Source organism: Sinohyriopsis cumingii, chromosome 8 (assembly GCF_028554795.1).
Source record: "Sinohyriopsis cumingii isolate HCF-2022 chromosome 8, ASM2855479v2, whole genome shotgun sequence".
NCBI lineage: Eukaryota > Metazoa > Mollusca > Bivalvia > Unionida > Unionidae > Sinohyriopsis > Sinohyriopsis cumingii.
Genome location: NC_142968.1, coordinates 21,507,053 through 21,525,324, shown reverse-complemented (window position 1 = coordinate 21,525,324; position 18,272 = coordinate 21,507,053).

The following is an 18,272-nucleotide window of genomic DNA, read 5'->3' as shown; positions in this document are numbered from 1 at the left end:
TCGTTATTGTAAAAAAAAACGGCGTTTCTAATTAACCCGCCGGGCCTCTACGACCCCACTAGTGTATTCGTTTACAACTACATGAGGTGGTTTTCGCGATGATGAAATCGCCGCGAGTACGTTCAATGCCTCACGGCCACATATCGGTGGGTCACTTAATCGCTGTGTTGGCAACGTGGAATAAAACGCCCGGGCTGAACACGCCCGGATATACCGCATGAACTCGTTTGGCGGGGCTAACCCGTATGAATCAAAATAGACGATCGCACGCGGATCAATCGCGTACGCAACCCAATGAGTTCCCGCTCCGGAGGACCCATCGAGGTTAATTATGCCTGTTTCAATATTCCTTGGTGCCGCCGGTAATTGATCCCTCATAAAAACACCTCTGAAGTTTTTTATCGCTAGCGCGTTTGCGGCGTCTATTAAATCAAAATTAGACATTGGAGTCATAGACTCTTGCGTTAATAAACGGTTCCCGGTAGTCTTAGACCCTTTCCCGAGTACCATGAATACGGGGTTCCCGGTAGTCTTAGACCCTTTCCGGCCACGGGTCGTTTTTTTTTGTAGCCTTTCCCGGTTGCCTTCTTTAATGCCATTCCCGCCGCGGTACCAACGGCTCCTAACGCCGCCGCCTTAGCCACTGCTGGTGCGGCCGCGGCAATCAACGCTGGAATCGCAGCTAACAACGGAAATATCCCACCGGTCTTTTCCATGTTTTTAATCGCTGCGGCTGAAAAATCTATTTGAACACCCTTTTTATTCTTCATCGCATTATTGAAATGTTTTATTTGACGCGCCGTCAACGATATCTTATGATTACCACCTGCCATCTGTGACGGCTTTAACGTTATTGTGGTTCCGCATTGTTTAGCCGACTTTGATCGTAATTTCTTGACTTGACCATCAGTCAACTCTACACTGACGACACTATACGACATTTTATTGTAAACGCGTTTTGTGCTTTCAATTACATGTTTTCCACTGGCGCATCAACGATTCTCATTCGTCCGCCAGCACCTTCTAGCAGCATTGATTTATCGCTGAGGATGACAGCAATAGCTCTATAATCGGCAATAACGCCGCGAGTTACATTAGCTCGGAAGTGTATATCAACGACGGATTGTCTTGTTAAATCAAGATGTTCCAGCGAAAAGTAATAGATCGGATATAGTTCTTTGAAATCATGTTGTGATATTTGCAAACCAGTGTCGACGTTTTGATCACGACTCATATACGACAGCAACCGATGGTACACGCGTGCAATATGGTTTTGACCGTAATTAAGTTGTATATCCTCAGATGGTTCCTGCTGGCCGTTTATTCTCAGCGAGACGTCAGTAACGCCTAATCGATCAAATATCATATGGCTGGATAGTTGATTATCAACTCTCGTCATATCCTGCAACGCAACAAATATATGACGCGGAGCCGAAATGCCTTGTTGTGATGCCAGGTTCCATGTAAATATACCATTGATATTTGATTGCTTAGTATCTGTTGTTGTTGTTAGCCAACTTAGTAATGATTTTCCTCCCTGCTCCATAAAAGATAGCAATCGTGCCTCTGTGGTAATGGATGGAGTCATTACTGGCATCCACAATAATATTTTAGTTAAAACGACTTTACCAGAGTCATTATTTGGATTCGCAAGATCCGCTGGAATTCTCCAAATTGCATTTCTATCATCACCTTTTCGCACAAGCACAACGGTATGCTTTGCTCCGTAGATAACTTTTCGCACGTTCCTACAAAATCCAAATATATGATGCAGTGGAATCGCGCATGAGAAAGATCTACGCGCCCCTGTTAACATTGATATGCGTGTTGCAGCTCCGATGTTAAAATTAGGATCGCTGTTTATAATCATATTCTCAACATCAGCATCAGCGTTATTAGCATTATTTCTTGGTCGCCTTACCACAAATTGCAAGTTTCCAGCAGTGTTTTTAGTATCCTTTGCAAACATCATAGATGGACCCGCTGATCTTGTATAATCGTCGGAATATCTTGCTAGCCCGATTATTGTTGTAGCAACATCAACATCGCGTTCTATAGACTCGATCTCTCGCCCGTCAATGAGTTATTTTGCGCTCTCAAATAGCGCCATTACGCCGTTATTGACTAAGCCAACTTTGGTACCATCTGGATACGGTGCTGGTACAGCAGGAGTATCGGCCTCTGTTACAAGTTCTCCTTCGATTTCAATAAACGCTTCACACGGTAAAAAATATTTACTGGTATCATGGACTTGAAGTTCAATTCGCGATCGTATGTCGGGTTGTACTGCATGATAGGAATAAAATTGATAATTACGGACAGAATCATCCTTGTGCACTGGTGCGTCCATATCAAACGCCGGGTCAGCTGTTCGTTTAAACATTTTATTTAATAATACGCTGATGCATCTAAATCATCGTCGTGGTTTTAAACCACTTCCCGCTATTATGTTTGCGATGTCATCTTGATTATTGTTTACCAACGACGCTAGTTTTTCTTCCACGGCGTTATTTATTACTTTACTGACATTCGCAGGCATCACTGTCGTTGATGGCATCACCGGTGGTTTCTGTTTTTTTCTCCTCACCAACGACATTAGTTTGTCCTTTGCTGCAGAAAGCGCCTTTCCGGCAATATCTCCAATAGCACTAATACCCTTATCACGAATAACATCAATAGCCTTCATTCCTAATTGTTTGGCTAACGGCGCTACTTTTGGGGCCATTCTTGTAAATAACCCCGCAATGGTGCTACCGAGACCATCTCCATAGTACGCGCGGTAAACAGGCAATCGCGAGTTTACCACGTAGACGAGTACTGGTTTATCGTGGTTGTAGTGTATGATCATCTTTATTATAAAAACACCGGTTTTTCAATTAGTGATTGTGATCACCAGTGATTGATCACCTCCTTCCCACCGCCGTGTGGAAAACCGGAATAAATTTTATCAAAATTTCCTGGGGTTTTTGCCCTCGATAAAAATCCGGTTTTTTTCCGGTTTTTTCTTGATTTTTGGTCATTTTTGGTCATTTTTTGTTGCCTATAGTCGTTTTTTTTCGATTTTTCAGCAAAAACATCGATTTTCTCTAAATGATTTCCTGGGCTTTTTGCCCTCAAAAAACGGTCAAAATTGACGCGGATTTACAATATTATATAATTTTGCAAACGGTTGACATGTGTGGCGGGTTAGTTTTGTAAAACATTTTTTACTCTGACCAGTTTCCATCGATGGGGGAACTGTCATAGTTCTTATGAATAATTATTCTGACATTTCCTCCTGTGGAAAACCGGAATAAATTTTATCAAAATTTCCTGGGGTTTTTGCCCTCGATAAAAATCCGGTTTTTTTCCGGTTTTTTCTTGATTTTTGGTCATTTTTGGTCATTTTTTGTTGCCTATAGTCGTTTTTTTTCGATTTTTCAGCAAAAACATCGATTTTCTCTAAATGATTTCCTGGGCTTTTTGCCCTCAAAAACCAACCAAAAACGGTCAAAAAATGGCAAAAAACGGTCAAAAAACGACCAAAAACGGTCAAAAAACGACCAAAAACGGCCAGAATTAACAAAAACGATAATTTTTTAATCATCCACGAGTTCGTCTATGAGCGTTCGATACGCACTAACGTCCATGATACCGCCCGTAAATAACCGCTTGCAAATATCAGCGGCCTCATTGATTATTTCCGGAGAGTTATTTCCGGCTCGTTTTCCTCCGATTAGTACCTCTAGCCGTGATATATCACTGAGAACACTGTTAGGACAGGTAACGCCGTAGGATTCTTTGCCAACAGAGTATCCTTTTCCTTTTTTTTGTTTTACCCTTTTTTCAACTTTCTTGTGGAATGCGTCGTAATCGGGACCACCACCACGTGGTATTTCGTCCCTGTGTATCCTCGCTAAATGCACCATTCTTGTCCAATCCTTTAACGACTTTATATTTTTCTCGTAACCGCCATTGATATGCTCCTTATCTCGTATGCTCTTAGCAAAATTGGAGACAGTAAAATCAATTAATTCTCCCCCCCCCCCCTTGCTGAAGCCTCTAATTTGATCCCTTGTGCTCTTCTTAAGTACATTACGGGGTATACTCCTCTCTTTTTCTTCTTCTGGTATTTCTTCTTCCGGTATTTCTTCTTCTGGTATTTCTTCTTCTGGTTCTCTTGCGGTGGCGCCTAGTTCTTCCTCGTCGGCCATTGTAACATAAGGTTCTTGTGGTTCGGTTATAGCGAGTGGTGGTGGCCTCCGTGTTGCAGCAGCCGCTATTTTTGCAGGGAGTGTTTCTAAAGACCTTTTTGTTTGTTCGGTCTGAGCCGCTATCTTTTCAAGCGCATCGAGGACGGGTACAGTTGCCGCCGTAACATCTTTGGTCGCTTTAGTTACCGGGGCAAAGATTTGTTCGCTTCCAACAGTAAAATCGGTTTGTAGTTGCTGCCGCGTTTGAAGTTGCTCTCGGACCCTGTCTCGTAACGGTATGAACTTTTTAAGCGCCGCTAGCCGCTCTCTGGCTAGCCGAGTAGTAAGTGATTCGCCTACCATTATTGCAATTGCGAAGCAATTTCTAATTTCTCGCCGGAGTTTTCGTCTATAATCCTTCTAATGTTTTTGATCTTGCTAGAAATCTCCCGGCGTCGTTCATAAACACGTCCGAGTTTTTTTTGTATTATTTCAACGGCAGTAAATAGTCCAATGAATGCATTTGCGTCATTGTGGTACAAGTTTTCATTAATCGTATGTTGTAATCGTTTTACAAAAAAGTACTCGCGGGCCAGGGTAAAACGTCCCCGTTTTGATTGCTCGTTAATAATTTCATAATCGGATAATATTTTTTCACTGTCGAGACCATCAGATAATTCAATTCCTTGATTTTTTAATTTTGAAATCTCGGCTAATATATTATTGATGTCTTCGATATTCATTATTCCTATAAAACATCTTGTTTTTAAATAAAAAAAAATGAAACCCCCGCGTATCAATTCCGAAGGTGTTTAATAATTCGTTTTCTTCCGGAATGGACAATTTATTGTCATGGCGACTTCGTCAGCGCCATAGGCGCCGGTGACTTCGTATCTACATATGAAAATCGAATTCTATGCCCGGTCTTTTTTGAGATTGCTGTTTGATATACTCGTTCTGCTACTTTTCGTATTGAGGCGATACAAATGTCAAAGTATCTACTGGCTTCATTCATCGACTGAAATATTTTTTCCTCGTGAGTTGTTGTATCAAATGACTTTACGGGTTTTGCTTTCTTTGGGTATTTACCGGTTTGGCCTTTTTTGGTATTTTGACTCTGCGAGACAGCTTGCAAGTTTATAAGAGAATTATCAGTCTTATTATTATTAATATGATCAATCACAAGTCCATTTTCGATTAATCCGTTGAATACCTCAAATACCGCCCTATGAACATGGTACTTCTTCTTTCCGGCACCAAACACCAGATACCCCTGATTACTTACGGTACCAACCGGCTTCTTCAGTTTGCGGTTTCTAACAATGCCGTCGCGAGATGCCTCGTAATTGACGAGCACAGGATGCGGCTGAAATTCTTGGTCCATTTGTATAATAATACTATTTGTCTAATTTATTATTTGGTTTAATTATAAATCTTTCAACGTAGTCTTGGGGGGTTTTGATGACGAAGTCGGCGGTGGGGTCAATGACGGCGTTTTTAATTCGCTTGTCATAATAGCGTTTTAGTTCCCTGTATCGCTTTCCGCCACAATTGATACACAACTGCGATTTTCCTCTTACACCGACGTGGCAAACCAAGCACGGGAGGGGACCAAGAGAACCATTACGAACGCTTTGTAAATGGTACCCGCAGAATTCACCTCTACATGATTTATTGCACGGGGTTGTCGACCCAATCATCAACCATTTGCAGTGATTCATTATACTATATTCTTTCATTTAAATACTTGTTTTAATTATATGGATGAGTTCGAGAGATTAGCAGCAATTAAGCCCCGGAAAAATATTAAGTTCAATTTCGATAGAGTCCTCAAGGACACACCAAAAGCGTTAATAAACGATAGAACCCTGTTGAGTAAAATACGCGATTGTATCGATGAATTCAAGCGTGATGGTGCATCTCATAGTTGGTCAACATTTCGAATTGATGGCGTTGTTGATGCTACCATGAACGACAACCGCGCAGCAACGATAATATCACAACTTGACGGTAAAAAGTATTTCTTCAGAGTAAAATTCATTGTCCGGGTGGAATCAGGTGATTGGATCATACGTGATAAATTTGAACCAGTTCTCAGCGAAAAGAAAACAGTCATTGTTAGCCGCGACTCCAAGCCGGGGTTGTTAACCGGAATTGACAGACCATACTATGAACGAGCGTATCCTGAAACAGCAGTTGTCTATGGAATATACCCGTTAAATAAGAAACCTGATATCGGAAAACTAGCGCCGATGAAACAGTCAACGGGGATAAATTGTGTAGCAGAACGAGTAACAGAGCATTTTACAAATGCGTGTCGAGGAAACAAGTTGACTGATTTACGACGTAGCAAAATCAACCGGTGGGAGGAGACAGTGCGCGAGCGTGGAGCAACCATCAGCGACATAGCGAGATTAGAAACGTCGTTGAGATTTCCAATAACCGTTACAACGATAACCGGTGAAGTATTATACGAATCGAAGTACAAATCAAATGGATCCCCAATCAAAATTATTGATCATAACGAACACGCGTGGACGCCCGCGATCACAGTGTTTCCACGGGATAGAACGGTAAAGTATATCCCGGGGGAATTCCTGGAAGAGAACGGGTTTCTCGCGGAGAGGAAACTATTTGATGCTATCGCTTATTTGTGTAAAAACGACCCTGTATCAGTGTGGTTACTTCGCAGCGCTGATACCTTTGATCAGTTTGTAAGACCAAACGGCGAATTATATCGCACTGAAGCGTTTCACAACAAGATGAAAAAAACCGCCATAGAATTTGAAGAGCATGATGAACAACTGCTAACAAATTGTTTTACGATTCCATCGGTTGCGGCTCATGTTGCAGCGAGGAAAAATGCGTGGAGTCCAACACGCAAGGAATTTCTACCGGATGTACAATCCAGTTGTTTGGAATACTATCACGGTGGACTATGGAACACTGAATACAACCGCGACGCTATGATTTCCGTTGATATGGTTGCCTGTTATCCAGCGAGTTTTCTCGGGTATGGATCCGCCGCTGAGTATTTCAAACGATTTGGACACCCCAGACATGAAATGACTCGTGTTGCTATTAATGGACCACTGCCTGATTTTGATTTAACCGGATTCGCTCGCATAGTATCATTTGAGTTCGCGGCAGGACTTCATCGCTGTTGCTATATTTGGATCGGTAGACACATGGCTGAAAAGAAGTGGTTGCCAATAGCGCTGCTACGGTACATGATTGATTGTAGCATGCTTGTATCGTTGATTGTCAGTGACGCGATTATATCATACCGAGCGCAGACTGAAGTCTGGTTACCAGAACCGGAGCGTCTAGATAGCATAATTGACGAGTCCAAAAAACACATCGATGCCGACGAGGAATATATCATCGAATGGTCCAGGAGGATATTCAACCAACGAAACCGCGAGGCAAAAGATCTCGGTAGAAGAATAATTGGTAAGTTCACACAAGGTGGAAAAAACTGCGATTACAAACGATATTGCTCACGGCTGATTATAGATGACGCAGAATATGATTTCGTAATCAAGGACGCAGTGGCGAAAAATAGATACGTGAACTGCGAAACAGCTTTCTTGTCCAATGGAACAAGGTTGGGTACAGTTGTTACCTACAGCGACGGAGACAGCCCGGCATACCCGCATTTGGGGGCGTCTATGCTGGGTTACGCCGCTATCAATTTATTCTCGATGATAAATAGATTTCCCGACACCGCGGTTAGAGTAGCCGTTGATTCATTTTACATAGACGTAAAGTACAAGGGAAACTTAGCCGAGTTTACTAGTCCGGACGAGAGTTGGGGTATATGGAGAATTAAAAATGAAATACGACGCGATTATTCCCCGTCAGCAAATGTCACCGTTGAAAACAATTACTTACGCGGTGATAAATTGTCAGAATGGTCTAATGCACCACCGTGTTCTGATCCAATTTGTAGACACAAAACAGTTTATTTAAGCGGCTGTGGCGGGTCAGGAAAGACGACTCGGGCAATTGAATTATTTCGAACGCGGGCAAGTATAATCGTGCTTACACCGACCCATAGACTAGCGCGAGAGATAAAACAACGAAATGTTGACGCCGTTACTTATCACAGCTTTTTTCGATACAGCGGTGGCGAGTGGACTCCTGATCGAATGGGTGAAAAATTTATTCCTGAAGTTATCATCTGGGATGAGATATGTACTGTTTCGTTAGACGTTTTACAAATGTTTCTTGATTGGTTGCTGCGCGCGAATACAGCGGTGATCATGTGTGGCGACCATGGCCAACCACCACCATTTGTCGGCGAGGGTCCACATGATTGGTTGAGCGGGTTCGTGGACTATTATGAAGAAACCGATACTGATTACCGGGCACTTGATGAACAACTGCGCGGGGTTAAAAAATTAATCAGATTACAGCCGGATAGAATTCAATGTGAAATAATCCGCGAGGTGATTCCGGAAACGCCGTTAAATGAATTCTGGGAAACATGGAGACCAAACGATTTGATTGTAGCGAGTAGAAAGATAGTCAGGGACACACTTCAGCGGAAGTTGTTTGCGTTGCATAAGGAAAAGTTTCCAACGCGTCCAGTGCCGTTATGTTATAGACCCGCGGACACACGGCGGCAGAACATTGAAGTTGAAATTCCAGGCCTGACAGCGTCGGGGACAAAAAAACAAATTCTCGTGCTGAATGATATCGTGCTCGTTGATATCAGCGTCGTCGAGGACGCGCTACGTGCTAATAAATCCCCGTGGACGCTAGGATACGCAACAACAATACATTCCTCGCAGGGACTAACCATCACGGACACAATTGTTTGGATAGTTGATAATCGCATCGAATGGTCCAATCTAGTCTATCTTGCAGTGTCCAGAGTACGGAGGATAAATCAGCTTCGAAGAATTGTTATTGACGGAGTCAGTGACGAAGCCGGTGACGGGGTCACTGACGGAGTCATCGATGCAAGCGTCATTGATAGAAAACTCTCGGGTTACCGCCAACAGGATAAAAAAAACAGCGGCGTTTTGATATTGATGCCGAATTAATAATTGCGTTACGACAACAACAGAATAATCACTGCGCGAGTTGCAATTGTATAATGAGTTGGCGTTATTCGGATAAAGACGCTCGCCAATTTACCGTGGACAGGATCGATAACAGTCTCGGTCATGTCAAAAACAATGTGAGGTTGACCTGTCTTGAGTGCAATAGACGCAACGGCGCTAGTTAAGACCACGCGGGGGTAATTGAGTATCGTCAGGTATCACTTGTAGTTGCTCGCGTGTAAATCCGCGCTGAGGAGCAGTTGAATCCAGTCTGTAGATCGGTGGTCTACCAGTTGATCGTGTTATCGTTGATATGTTATGTGTGGTAACACTCCAAATAGGATCAGTAGCCCTTTTTTTACCGCCTTCAAGCTCTCCTGGTTCATACAGATATCTCACGGTAACATCGCCGAAAATCGGCTTGGAAACGCTATCTATTTTTGATCTTCCGGGTATATACTCGTATTTAATCGCGTCGCTGGGCTTCATGTTGATTGCTCGGGTAATCTCGTTATTTAACGCGGCAATTACGCCTGGCAACCTTTTGATCCATTCACGAGATCCTTTTTCTGTGATGAATTCCTTTGCGTATTGATATCCAAATAACCGTTCAGCAAGAGTCCGATTGAATCGTTCAACAATTGCCTGATCACGATGTAGCGCAGTATGACCTCGTCGTATCGCGACGCTATGATGTTTCAGCGTTGATAAAACAGCGCCGCGAAATTCACTACCGGGATCAACTTGTAATAGATTTGGCCAGCGCAGAGGACCTCTTCGATAAATCCGCTCAAACGCAGCGGCTACTTCAGTTGCTGACTTTGTTTTTAACGGCTCCGCTTGTTTGTATCGACTCGCAACATCAACTACGGTTAGCGCGTATTTGTAACCGTTGTCATGCGGCAGAAATAGTATATCAGCCTGATGAACTTCATTAGGTACGCTGACATCAAAGCGCGAGAAGTTGATTTGTTTAGGCGGTGGTAGATAAATTTGCCATATAGCCTGTTTGGATAACCAATTAGCCGCAGTGGCCCTCGTTACTTTTGCAGCGCTTGCAAGCTTACCAATTGCGGCCTTCCCCTTCCAGTATCCTCTCGGAGAATAATAGATGGATTCCATGTTGTTATTAATTACCAGCGCCAATCATTAATTTACCTTTCATAGCCGATTTTACCAACCATGAGGCCAATTTTTCCTTGAAGGATTTATCAGGAATAGCATTTAACGCGTGAATTAATTTTACGTCCGCGATATGACGCTGTTGCAGATCGCTACTTTTGTAAGCAACATCATGAGCATGACACGCCTTATCGATAGCGTTTATTGGGTACTCACCGGGTTTGGGCTGATTTTGATCATCGAGTCTAATATCTAATCGCGTTCCGGGGCCACAGTAGCTATATCCTGGGAGGTGTTTTTCTCCTGGATACTTTGCCCACGGGGTTTCGGGGAGTTTTGATAACTTGGCTGCAATATCACCTCCTGGCTTTTTTTTAAAACATCCCCGGGTTTAATAGAAGTAAATCTAAATTTCTTTGTACCGCATTGTACACACCTACCAGTAAGCGCCCATCTATTATTTCTTGTTGTAACGGTTGTCATATCATTTGTGCCAGTACGCACTCTACACTTCACACAATATAGATCCATAATTTATGTATAGAGACATGAATATAATTGACTTTTCAGCGACTAAAACAAGAGAACCAGTTAAGCATGTTGCAGCGTTACCAAACTCGATCCGGATGATTATCATCGGACCATCTGGATCCGGCAAGACGCAATTGTTACTCAATTTAATAATGAGATGGATGAAGTGGGATAAGTTGTATTTGGTTGCTCCTAGCGTAGATGATCAACGATGCTACGAGGTGTTGAAAGATTTCAACGAGAATGCATCAGCGATCGCTAAAAAAAATGTTATTGAGTTTATTACAGATATCAATGATGCACCAGGTATTGATGATATTGATGGCGACGTTAACAATCTAGTCGTGTACGATGATGTTATGTTAGACAATCAAAAAAACCCAGCTAGGATATTTTCCAGAGGCAGGCATAAAAACACTGACGTGATATATGTCACTCAACGATACACTCAGATTCCAAAAGTAATCAGAGATAACTGTAATATTCTTGCTGTGTTCAACGGCGTTGATACACACACGCTACGAAATATTTGGCAGACATGGTGCGGCGGTGACATGGACTTTAATGTTTTTCGAAACTTTTTTAGTCATGCTCAGTCGACCCCACATGGATTTGTAACGATAAATTTACATGATCCTCGGACACGATATCGTATCGGACTTGACCAAATATTCGGTTAAATTGTAAGCAGCAGGGGGGGGCGATGACATCGACGCGGTCGTCGATGTGCTTACCGGACGCTGACGACGCTGGGATCGGCGCGCAGAAGGCATTAATTAAACCAAATGACGTCCGGACGATCCCCTCGACGACGACGTCGTTTTTTTTTTACCAGGCGCTGACGACACCGGATCCGCTGAGTGCAGAAAGTACTAATTAAGCCAAATAACGATTGGACAAAATGTCGGATTCGCCCCCCCTGCTGCTTCTACTACACTTCAACAACTCTATCTCTGCACCCTTAGTGTTTTATACAAACAGTTTTGTCTAGCTCAAACTCGGTTTGGCAACTCGGTATCCAGTGCACACGTTAATGAATCCCATGAATTGTGATTTAAAATCTATAACCAATGCTCGAAAGAAAAGTGGAAAAGATGCCGACATTTTTATTTATGAAAACAGTATACAATGTTTTAAGCGATATGGAGTTATCGAAAATATAATATGTTTCCAAACGTATTTTTTCATGTCGTTCATGTCGTTTGATACATCATGCTGCTGTGAAAACATGGTATCACATGATCAGTTGAAATGGATCCTATCTCATACCGCGAGTGACAGGACTTGATACATCTGTAACATTTTGTGACTTATGAAGAAAAGAGAATTTTGTTAAGTCTCAACACTTTCTGACAACGTCAACAACGTTGATGCTACACACTTGTCTCAAAAGAGATCAGCTGATTTTTTTTTTAAATGATCTGTTATGTATATCTGTATTGTGTATTTTATTTGGTTCATGATTATTGATTGTAAGGGTCATTTATTTGATAATATATTAAAAAATAATTTTCTTTATGGTTGTGGGTATGTACTTTAAGAAGAGGTCATTTTAGTAAACACATTTCATAGTTTGCAGATAGAGAGCTGTACTTTTATCAAGTAAATACGTTGATAGGATTTGAGTTCAAGTAGTGGGTTTTCTTGCAAACTCATGCTGACTGGTTAGCTGCTAAGTACTTCACCTTGTTTACGAGTTGAAACGATTTAGAATGAATAGTCGACCTTCATTCTGATTTTGAAACCGAGTCTTAGATGTTTACCTGAAAAATATTTTTCCTAGCATACATATCAGTCACTGAAGAATAATTTAGTTGTGATCATTTGAAAATATTTTCTTATTTATTTCAATTATTCATTGGAATTACAAAGTGCTCAGACTTTAGGTTTTAATAGCTGTTTGGCATCTACTGTGAATTCATTCAAAAACATTTTGGAATACGTCACTGTGATAAATCAAGACTATTGTCACATGAACACAATATATTGAACTTTATTCAGAATACCACTGGAACGGAGTTGGAATACTCGATACTTTTGGATTTGTGTTAAAAATTTAGGACTATGTAGGATTTCATTCGCCATGCTATAAGTTATTTTTAATCTTTCACTTTGTATTTTGGCAATATTGAATTTAGAATTTTACAAAACTTGTTGGTTTTCGCTCTTTTCTGTTAATTAGTTTAAGACCATAGAGTCGCTACAGTTCATCAATTAGATATTTCGTATGTTGTTTATTGTGATTGCTTAAAATAATTACCATACCGCACACTAAATCTCTGTGGCATAATCTACAAAAGTGTAATTGTGATATGTATGAAACATGAACATCATGGACTGTAAAAACAATTAAAAACATTCCATTCGAGTTTTGTAAGTAGTGAAAGTTGATTGATACATATTACAAATAAATCATTTACAGAGGATATGGTTGTGTTTATTTATTTTACAAATGGATGGGTAAGATAGGAAGAATAGTGTATGAAGAATTAGGACCGAAGGTACAATATTTATGCTGACACAGAGGCAAAATAGAGCATTTTAACTCACCTATAGCTTGTAATATCTATCAAAAGTAAAGAAAGACATGATGATGATCATGGCCCCAAAAAGTACTACACAGTGATCATACTCGTGACCATTGCAATTGTTATTTCAAACATCGAAAATTCACATCATTCAGCTTATCTTGTTATGAAATGCTTGTAAACATTAATCCAGATAAAGACATAAAAGTAATACGAATAGCAAGGATAGCATATTCGATCCCCTGTGTATTGTCTTTCCAAATGTAGTTATGCATTGATTTTTGTTCTAGTGTCTGTACATTTTTCTCCATGGTACTCTCAGCGTAATCTCTGTTTCTTGTATTCAATCTTTCCGGTTTTAATAGTTTGTTTTTCATTTTCCATTTTCACTATCCCTATTTTGTTGTATCAATAGCATTTCACTGCCAAAGTGGCATGTCATCTGAATATTGGTTTATTTGCCTAGATTAAATGTAATTACCATGGCAATAAAGTTCAATGAAAACTTCATATTCAAACTCTATATATCTAGATACTGTGAAAAGTTTTACCGGTTTTCACTTCATTCAGATCTTGATAAAGTTTTTCCAAAATTAATCGATTTGGGTTATTTTGTAAACGAAATTCTTGTGCATATAGACTTTATGAATGCTTTTAATTTGAGCATGGTTAACATTAATTTTGTCCAGAAAAAATGCAAAGCTAATTGATTAGTTGTTCAACTTACTGCTTTGCAGCCTTGGAATGAAATTTGAAATAGGTCAAATACTGACATGATTATATCGATAGTCATTTGACTTTCCTTACCCTTTTTGATGCTCAATGTCTCGTAGACCAACTTGTGGTCTTTACATTGAATATGCTTTTTGTTTGTAGATTTTCTTAAACAAATGTAGCGGACATTAGCTTGATCTTTTAAAAAGATGACTTTCTTTATTACCTCTGCGATGTCAGGTAGAACACTGTCTACATTGTAATCGCCTGATGATGTCTCGCATGTGAGCCATTTTGTTGCTTAACTTTATTGATTTTGCATGTACTTCCTCTTTTGTCTCTTGATCGGTTGAAGTTTGCATAATGAGTATATTTTAGCTCCTTTATGTTCTAGTACACTGTTTCTTTCCACATTTGTCACATTTTAGAAAGGCTTTCGATTTATAAAAAGAAAAACAACTAAAGTTTACATGCTCCGCGGTACAGTTTTCAATAAATTGCTCGTCCGTAATATATTTTAGCAGGTTAAATATTTTCGTTCGGTTCCCAAGTGTTACATGATTCATCATTTCCTCTTAATTTCATGAGAACATACTACCTTTTATCATTATTGTACTCAAAATCGTTGCAAATTTGTTTCTTTCTTAGCCCAAGCATATTTTTCTGAAGATGTATTTCATAGACAAAACGTATTTGCACGTATTTTTGTACGCTTGTATGTTAACAATGTCTTCCTGACACTAGTTATTGACATGAATTACATACAGCTGTCTGTGCAAAAATATTCACATGCTTGATTATGCAATATGTAGGTAGATTGTTCAACCAACGGTTTCAGGTATTTTATTTTAGTTTGTGTTTTTCTCGCTGAATTTGCTCCTACAGCTAATATATATTTGAGTAAGTAACCCTGAAAAATGTTCTTAAATACAGTTCATTGTTTAGGTTCTCCAGGTCCACTTTTGTAATCAGCGCCCTCTGTGACATCAGCCATCTTAAAAAGTAAAAATGATATAATGCATGTTTTACGTCTGGCGGATTTTGTCGCAGTTATAATAAGAGATTAGAAGATCCGTCTACAATTTACAGCATGTCTTAAGCTCTTCAGACGCATTGGTAATTTTGAAATGTATCAAAAATTGTGGAATACTTATCGTTAATTTCATGACACAACTTCATATACTGGTTCGTCAAAGTAGAGATTGCTCTCTGTGGATTTCGTTTATGTTTCAAACCAATCTCGTAAAGTTTATTGAGTTAGAATTCTTGCAGAAAGTATGTCTAGAGAAAAGTCTGAAATAAGAAGAGAATTGGTGTAGTTTTGTTTCTTCAAAGTTTTACTGAGACCCTTCGACCAGTAACAGAGATAAATGAAAGACTTGAGGAGACTCTAGCCTAGCAGAGAGTAAACGTCTGACTGGAGCCTGGACGTAACAAAAACGTTGGTAAGTATTACTACCATTAGTTCAGTTTCTTTCAGGAATTCGAAGTTATTCAATTTGCAATGGAAGAGACGAGGATGTACCAAAAGCCACGATATGTCATTCGGAATACAGTCGTGTCTTTCGATGCGAGTTTATTAACTTTGAATCTCCTAAGGAGAATCGGAGATAATCGTAGTTGCTACTTCTGAACCGGTAAGTGTTTGGCGGACGAAGATCCTATTGGATTTTCGAAGAACAGAGTTTTATCAAATGATAGGTGTTACAAATAAACATTCTACATCTAATCAATGAAATACGTATTCTTTTAATTTTTTTAAAAATTTCCAGCAGCTTTTTAATGAAACAAATTGAAGAACTCGTTCGGTTTCAATAGTTTTAAATGACTGTTAACGTTGCTGTCATGTTATCGATGATCAGAGCACACCTCCCCGCTGCTATGTAACATACACTGGCTATCCATTCGATCCAGAATCAAACACAAAATTTGTTCTCTATGCTATGTTTCACTGACTCCAGTCCAACATACCTATCTGACCTCACCCATGTGTATACACCAGCAAGATACTTACGCTCTTCTTCTGACAATCGTATACTCATTATTCCCACTTTGAAAACGAAGTCATATGGACAACGTTCTTTTGCATACCAGGGCCTAGTAACGTGGAACGATTGTCCACTGATCTTAGACACAAAGACAGTGATTCCATTCAAGAGTGCTCCTAAAACAAACCTATTTCGACTGCAAAAACAAACTTAAAAACCTACTAATGTTTCCTACTTTCAATATTTTCAGCATGTTTTATGTTTTTTAATTTCATGGTGTTTGTGTTTTGTAATAATATCATTATATGTTTTTTTTATGTTTTAGGTCTTGTCTAATGTTGCAAAGCGCTTAGAGCTTCTAAAAATTAGGCGCTATACAAAGTCCTAGTTATTGTTATTAATATTATCTAGTCATTGTGATGACAGTGACGTATGACGTATTAACAGCCAAGGAGTTGAGGATAGTTCAAAATGGTCATTGTTTATTATCTTTCTACCATGTCATGGAAAAGGATGGGTGTCGCACATGCAGGATAGGTGGTGGTATTAATTTACACTGAAATGTGTCGATGTAATCGAATTGGCTCTTCAGTAGTTTTCATATTCAAATACGGGGAAAGGTATAACCTGTAAAATGTCTTCACGTAATGTAATGATATTAAACAAGCTTTTGTGTCATTTGTGCGTGTGATTCTTTTTTTTTTTTTAAACTTTGCATCAACAATTTTAGTCTTATCGCCTGAAGTGTGACAGTTTACGGAGACGTCTAGTACTGTGGCATGGTGCCGCAGACATGTAGCATCAGGTCCCACCCAGTCATATTATCCTGACACCAGGCCGACCAGTCCTAACACTAACTCTTAATGCTGAGAGCCAAGCGAAGCATCTGCAAGTACCATTTTGAAAAGTCTTTGGCATGATTGAGGGTGGGGTCGAACCCTCGACCTCCCGCATCAGAGGCGGACGCTTTTATCACTTAGGCCACGGAGCGGTCTAAGCAAGCTTTTAATTGTATATTTGAATCAAATAAATAATAGTTTGAATGTAGTTTTGCTCAACGGTTATTACAAAATAATTGGATATACAATACATCTGAAGCTACCTTTTTTATTTAATGACGCAAATGAATTTTGAAAAAGTCCTGCATATGGTAAATTATCGATGGACGAATTCCGCTAACGCTCACATTATGGTGTCACATAATAACGGTGATGTCAGTGGAGCTGTTACGTTGTGTTGCCGGTAAAATTTTTTGAAGTCGAGAAAGAACAAGACGCTTCTTCTGGTTATGTTGAAGAATTTCTGTGACGTAATCATTCTTTAACGCTATTTGAAAACATTCGCTGTTTTCCTTTCTAGCTTTCGTTTTGAGAATATCACCTCCAGATTTTACACAATATGTGCCTCTGTCCTTGCAAACGGCAGTTCGACCGATTTTTGGTGATTTAAATTTTCAGTTCAAACCGAGATGGTGATTTGGTTAATAATCATGATCCTTGCTACGATTAGCATGGATTGATATCAGTATCGCATCGAAACGTTCTTATGAACGATCAAATATGGCGGTATAATTGTAGTCAGAAAAGTTGTGAACAGAGTTAGTACATTCAGGAATAACAATCGGTACTAAATTAACGAGTTACGAGTTTTGACACAAAATCCATACAAATTGCCAATATATATATATATATATATATATATATATATATATATATATATATATATATATATATATATATATATATATATATATATATATATATATATATATATATATATAAATATATATTCGCTTGTATCTAGAAACTATTTTATAATTTTATTTTTCAAGTTGAAATATATCTATTTATCCATTATCACTCAGAGCAAACAATTTTATTTTACTCTATGCTCAAACATATTTAGTAGCCTAAAGAGCATTACAGATAGAAGCAGCAGGTTGTTCACGCTAGTGGCAGCCGTTTACTGGTTATGTCATGCTGTCATTTGTTATGCAATTTCTCGCAGAAAATATATATAATAACTTAGTTATGTTCCTAACTCAAGATTGGATCACCCACGCTTGTAAAATAAAATTGAAATAAAGTTAATAGTGATATTTAAATGTGGCCATCTTGCTTGACATGTAGACATTAGACATGTAGACATGCTACAACTGCACCTACA